General features: G+C 40.3%; 1 long non-coding RNA gene across 3 annotated transcripts in view; it reads left to right on the top strand.

Moving 5' to 3' along the window:
• The first annotated feature begins 3817 nt into the window (after positions 1-3817).
• LOC140609235 (uncharacterized) overlaps positions 3818-6592 on the top strand; it is a 44091-nt gene continuing 41316 nt past the window's right edge. For all 3 annotated transcript variants that reach the window (XR_012011155.1, XR_012011154.1, XR_012011156.1), the window contains exon 1: positions 3818-3968. This is a non-coding gene — a long non-coding RNA (uncharacterized lncRNA). The remainder of the gene's footprint in view (positions 3969-6592) is intronic.

Genomic DNA, 6592 nt, shown 5'->3' with positions numbered 1-6592 from the left:
GAGGGGTGAGCTGGAATGCACACCGCGTCGCACACCCACGGCCTCCCCCCGGCTGCAGTACACATATGCAAACCCACATACATTAAAATCAACAAGTACGGACGTCGTGTGATCAGCAATGCGCCGAAAGCTGTGGGAATCCGGGAGAATGGAGATAATCCCTCCCCCCGGGGAGGGGGGGCGACAATAAAATCAGGGAGCCAGAACCAACCTACATGTCACAATTAGAAAATACTGAAGGGTAGCGGCAATCCTGTTTAGTAACTATATATTTTAAACGCTTATTTCAGAAGCTCTGTAACCCACTAGTGGAAATTTGGAAACATCCACCAACAATCCTGCCATCCCAATTCTTTACTGTTTCAACACCTCCCCTTCCTATTTCCTTAGAATCTAGGTCTATAGGTAGCCACTGTTTTCAACATGTTGATATGACACAAACAGGTTGAGGGCAGTGTAGGTACTGGACACGGTGCTGGCTACCATAAGTAACACAAACATGAGCGCTGTAGATTGAATGTTTGTGTCTCTCCCCCGTCCATATCCCTAACGCCCCCCTCCCCTGTGATGGTATTAGGAGAAGAGGCCTTTTGGAGATGCTTAGGTCATGAGAATGGAGCCCTCATGAATGGGATTAGTGTCCTCATAAAAGAGACCTCAGAGCGCTTCCTCACCCCCTCCACCATGTGAGGACATAGGGAAAATACAGCCACCTAAGAACCGGGAAGTGACTCTCACCACACACAGAATCTGTGGGAGCCATGATTTTGGACTTCCTGCATCCAGAACTGTGAGAAATAAGTTTCTGTTGTTTGTAAGCTACCTAAGTTGTGGCTTTTTTGTTTGTTTGTTTGTTTGTTTGTTTGTTTTGTTATAGCAGCCTAAATGGACTAAGAAAGGTATTCCACCCTCATCAGTTGCATGACCTGGGCAAGCTACTTCATACCCCTGAGCCTCACTTTCTTCAGTGTTAAATGGGGAGAGTCCTGTCCTACAACGTTGATGTGTGAATTAAACAAGATAATGCATGCAAATCACTTAGCACAGGCTGGCACATTGAAGAGTCCACTCAAGGCAGTACTTCATTTGAGCAGAATTTAGAATTCAGTAGGGAAATATGATAACTGCACAAATAACTATAGCACATTTATTTGGTGGAGGGTTAGTGAAGATATCATGGCAAGTGAAATTAAGGGAGGAAGAGACTTAGAATAGAAGAGATGAAGGGGGAGGGTAATCCAGGTGGACAAAAGGGTGAACACAGCCTGGAGGTGCAAAAACACACTGTGTGTTAATGAAAAATAACCAGACTGGTTTGGCTAGAGCATACAGTATGCTTAGGACAGCAGGAGAAGATAGCACTGACCTGGTGCCAATACATGTTGAATTGAATTAGAATCATGGAAGGGTTTGAATGCCAGATTGGGGAGTTAGTGCTTCATTTGTTTGGAAATGGTTGCCTCGGTGGCTCAGTCCGTTAAGCGTCTGCCTTCAGCTCAGGTCATGATCCCAGTGTCCTGGGATGGAGCCCTATGTAAGGCTTCCTGCTCAGCGGAGCATCTGCCTCTCCCTCTCCCCCTGCCACTCCCCCTGCTTGTGCTCTCTTGTTCTCTCTCTGAAATAAATAAACAAACAAACATTTTTAAGAAAATAAAAGGTTGGATTTTTAAAAAGATTTATTTATTTGTTTATTTGTTTATTTATTTATGAGAGATACACAGAGAGAGAGGCAGCGACACAGGCAGAGGGAGAAGCAGACTCCCTGTGGGGAGCCTGATGTGGGACTCAATCCCAGGAACCTGGGATCACGACTTGATCCAAAGGCAGACGCTCAACCACTGAGCCACCCAGGCGTCCCAAAAGGTTGATTTTTTTTTTAAAGATTTTATTTTTAAGTAATCTCTACACTCCACGTGGGGCTCAAACTTACAACCCTGAGATTAAGAGTCACATGCTTTACTGACTGAGCCAGGCTGGCACCCTCAGAAATAGAAGTTTTGAAGAAGAAAATGATATAAGATCTGTTTTTTGGTGTGTTTTTTATTTTTGTTTTTTTGTATTTTGTTTTCATTTTGAGTAGGAAAGAGCCTGCAGAGGGAAAGGCTTGTTAGGAGACCCTTATTAATAGTCTAGATAATCAGAACTTAGTATCTTATTTCGAGATGATGGACAGAGTTGATAGGAAAGGGTAGTAATGAAGCCTCTGAGAAGACAGGATCTTTAGGGCTAGCTATGGCGAGAGGTAGGGTTGACAGGAGTTCTAGGATGGGGTCCAAAGAAATGACTAAGGCCAGGTTACTGGGAGATGGGACATTAACAGGTGACTGCTTAGAGATCCATTTTAGTATAAAAAGGGTGGGGTGAGCAGAAGCCACTTTACAAGAAGTTAGGAGTGAATGGGTAAGCAAGGATGGGTACTTTTCTTCAGATGTTAGAGCAGTGAGAACTGAGAAATTTGAAGATTATGGGAGCTTTCAGGAGACCTTAGAATGAAGAGAAAATTCTCTTTCAGCATACAAGGGATCTGACATACATAGGCAAAACAAACCAGTAAAAAAGGAATTGAGGTTGATAATGGATGGGACAGAGTTTTGGAGTTAATGGGTAGAAACAGGATCGGGAATCAATGGGATGGCCACAATGTCCATCAACAATGGACAGGATGGAAGTCAAGGATGGCGCCTGTACAGTAGGAAGCCGTACAGCTGTAGAACAAAGAATGAGGAAGCTTTCCATGTAGCGAGAACAATCCCTAAGATACATTATCACGTGAAAAAAGCTAAGTGAGGAACAGTGTATATATTACATTCTGATAAAAAAAAAAAAAGACAAATATAAGAAATGACATTTGTGGGCAGCCCGGGTGGCTCAGCGGTTTGGCGCCGCCTTCGGTCCAGGGTGTGATCCTGAAGACCCCGGGGACTGGGTCCCACGTTGGGCTTCCTGCATGGAACCTGCTTCTCCCTCTGCCTGTGTCTCTGCCTCTCTTTCTGTGTGTGTCTCTCATGAATGAATAAAATTTAAAAATCTTTTAAAAAATGATATTTGTATTTGCTTGCATCTACCCAAATAAACTCTGGAAAGATAGAAAAAGATACTAAGAAAAGAGGCTATGTTCTGGAGTGAATAAGAACCAAGATGTGAAGAAAGAGACTTTCACTGTGTGCCATTTTCTTTTTTCTAATTTTTGAAGCGTGGAGTATATAAACTACTCAAAGCATTAAATTAAAAAAAAAGTTGCATCCTCATTTTGGCATGCTATGCAGCCATTTAAAATAATGTAGAAAATAATGAGAAAAGGTCCATGATACAGGCAGTACAAGAAAGCAGATTGCAGAATAAAGTATATAAAGTATCTGGTAACCACAAAAGGACTTTGACTTCTTATTTCAGGTCCTTGGAAGGCATTTTAATCACTTGGAATATATGGTGTGGCCACTTAAATTGAAGTCATAAAGATTATGTAGCAATATGTTACATTTAACAACATAAGTGAAAAATCCTAAGCCACTTATTCACAGTATTTGTGTAAACATCGATAGATACAAACCAAGGAAAATGAAAAAGTAAAATTATTTGCACTGATGTGGTAGGATGTGTAGCAGTTTCTTACTTTAAAATTGTATTCTATATTATTTATGTGATTATGAACAGAATTAAAACATTTGAACAATATTTCGGTAAAGCAAAAAAAAAAAGTCATGTTGCCAGCTAACATTGGCAAGAGGGTGTGTGAAGGAAGGAAGGGTGACAAGGAGGAAAGAAGTGTGGATCTGGAGCTTTAGGAAGGAGGAGCTTGATGTAGAGAAGGGCAGGAGACTGGAAGGAGGGTGGTTCAGCAGCAGTGAAAGCCCAGTGAATTCCCAGTTGGGAATGATTTCCTTAAAAAAACAAAACAAAACAAAAACTTGTGTAGCCTGGAGAGCCCACCGTGAGAACTGCAAATGCTGGGAACTGCAAAAAGGCAAGTAAGTGATTCAGTGATGATTTGAAATATACAGTTGAAAAGCCCATCTGTGGGATCTAAGATTGTAAAAGAATTCACTGCTGGTATGTGAGTCTAGGAGAGTTGGGAGGTTTGTCTACAAACCTCTGTTTAGTGCTTCGAATTTTTTTTCTTGTTATTTTAATTTTTTGTTGATATGTAACATACCTATAAAATGCACTGTTCTCTTATTTATGTGCTCTTCTTTCTGTAGTACATGTTCCTTTTTTAAAAAAGATTCTATTTATTTATTTGACAGAGAAAGAAAGAGAGAGAGCCAGAGAGGAGAAGCAGGGGGAACAGCAGAGGGAAAGGGAGAAGCAGGTTCCCCACCCGGAGCAGGGAGCTGGACGTGGGGCTTGATCCCAGGACCCTGGGATCACCACTGGAGCAAAAGGCAGACACTTAACCGACTGAGCCACCCAGGTGCCCCTGTCATTCATGTCCTTTTAAAATATGAGATCGGGGCAGCCTGGGTGGCTCAAGAGTTTAGAGCACCTTCAGCCCAGTGTGTGATCCTGGAGATCTAGGATCGAGTCCCACATTGGGCTCCCTGAATGGAGCCTGCTTCTCCCTCTGCCTATGTCTCTGTGTCTTTCATGAATAAATAAATAAAATCTTTAAAAAAAATGAGATCAGGGGCACCTGGGTAATACAGTCAGTTAAGCAACTGACTCTTGGTTTCAGCTTAGGACCTGATCTCAGGGTTGTGAGATCAAGCCCCATGTTAGGCTCTGCACTCACTGCAGAATCTGCTTGAGATTCTCTCTCCCTCTCCCTCTGCCCCTCCCACTCATGCTCTCTCTCTCAAAATAAATCTTTTCTAAACATTTAACAAAATAAAATCTGAGATCAATATAAAACTGTATGTCTACAGTAACCACAGTTTTATAAAATAAAAAGTATATTTGTAACTGTGTAGAAGGAAATGCATTATAATATAAATAATAATTATCTCTGCACAGTAGGGTAATGGTTGTTTTTTACTGGTGTTACTTTCATTAGTGAACATGTTTTACTCTTACAGGAAATAAATATTTGGGGTTCTTGTTTTCACTTTTGAATAGAAATGTTTTCAATTGTTTTTAAAAAGATTTTATTTATCCACTCATGAGAGACACAGAGAGAGAGGCAGAGACCTGGGTAGAGTGAGAAGCAGTCTCCTTGTAGGGAGCCTGATGTGGGACTTGATCCCAGGACCCCAGAATCATGCTCCTAGCTGAAGGCATATGCTCAACTGCTGAGCCACCCAGACATCCCAGAAATGTTTTCATATACACTGAAAGATAGAATAATCCCAAAACATATTTATTCCCACTACCAAATTTTCACTTTTTGCCATTTCCTTCATCTGTTTTTAATTAAACCTCAGCCATCATAACATTCTACCCTAATTTAGTTTTCATACCTAAAAATAATGATTTTTAAACATAACTATAATAACATTATAATTTCTGATAAATTTAACAATTCCCTAGTATTATTTTGTGCCCAAGTTCATACTCAGATTTCCTTAATTTACTCCCAAATATCTCTTAAAGCTGATTTGTTCAAACCAGGATTTAATCAAGAGCCAGCGATTGCTGGCTCATTTGGTGTTACATGGAGTTCTTTTTAAGAAACCTGACTTAATTGAAACTCCACAAGCAATCACCAATGTTTCACAAAAAAGGTGGCATTTGAAATCTGAGACCTTAAGGGTATGTCAGAATTGACATGGTGAGAGAAAGGAAGAAGTCATTTCAGGAACAGAGATCAAAATGAGAATACGAAAGAGAGAAAGGTGGCAGATGTATTTAGGGAGCAGCAAGTAACCCAGTTTATTTGAATCAAAGGAAAAGGAATAATGGGGGATAGAATTAGCAAAATAATTTGGAGATAGATTGCGGAGAGCCTTGAGGTTGTTTCCAGTCCACTGTGTAGATCATTTGAGAATTTCAGTGAATAACCCATCATTCCATAATCCCTGTGGGACAGTGGCTGTGTTTTAATCACCTGTATATCCCTGACACCTAGCAAAGCATACTTACAGGATGCTCAGAATGCATTTGTTGTTGAAAACATGGCAAAATAATAAAAAGAAAGAAAGAAAGAAAGAAGAAAGAGAAAGAGAAAGAAGGAAAGAAAGAAAAAAGAAAAGAAAAAAGAAAGAAAAAGAAAGAAAAAAGAAAGAAAGAAAGAAAGAAAAAGAAAGAAAGAAAGAAAGAAAGAAAGAAAGAAAGAAAGAAAGAAAGAAAGAAAGAAAGAACATGGTGCTACTGAAGAATTTTTAGTTGAAGACTAACATACTAAAATCTCCTTTGGGAAGGTTAGAAATTGGTTGGTAATGATGGTGACTAGAATAAGAATTTAGGGAAGAGAACCAGCTGACTAGATTGGGGCAATTGAAGGTGGGGCTTGGCTAAACTAGATGGAAAAGTAGCATAAGCAAAGATGAGGAGTCAGGAACAAATTGAGGATAGCATAATGACCAGCAAGGAGAATGTGCTTTGGAATGCTCTGAGAAATGAGATTCCAAAAGATAGGGTCAGGGAGTGGTTCAGGAAGTCTAATATTGGTCAATGAGATCTATGTTATAGGCTTAATAAATGACTTCTGATCGTGCTT

Source organism: Canis lupus, chromosome 18 (genome assembly GCF_048164855.1).
Source record: "Canis lupus baileyi chromosome 18, mCanLup2.hap1, whole genome shotgun sequence".
In the NCBI taxonomy this organism is placed as follows: domain Eukaryota; kingdom Metazoa; phylum Chordata; class Mammalia; order Carnivora; family Canidae; genus Canis; species Canis lupus.
Note: the sequence above shows the minus strand (reverse complement) of the source record. Positions and strands in the feature narration are given on the sequence as shown.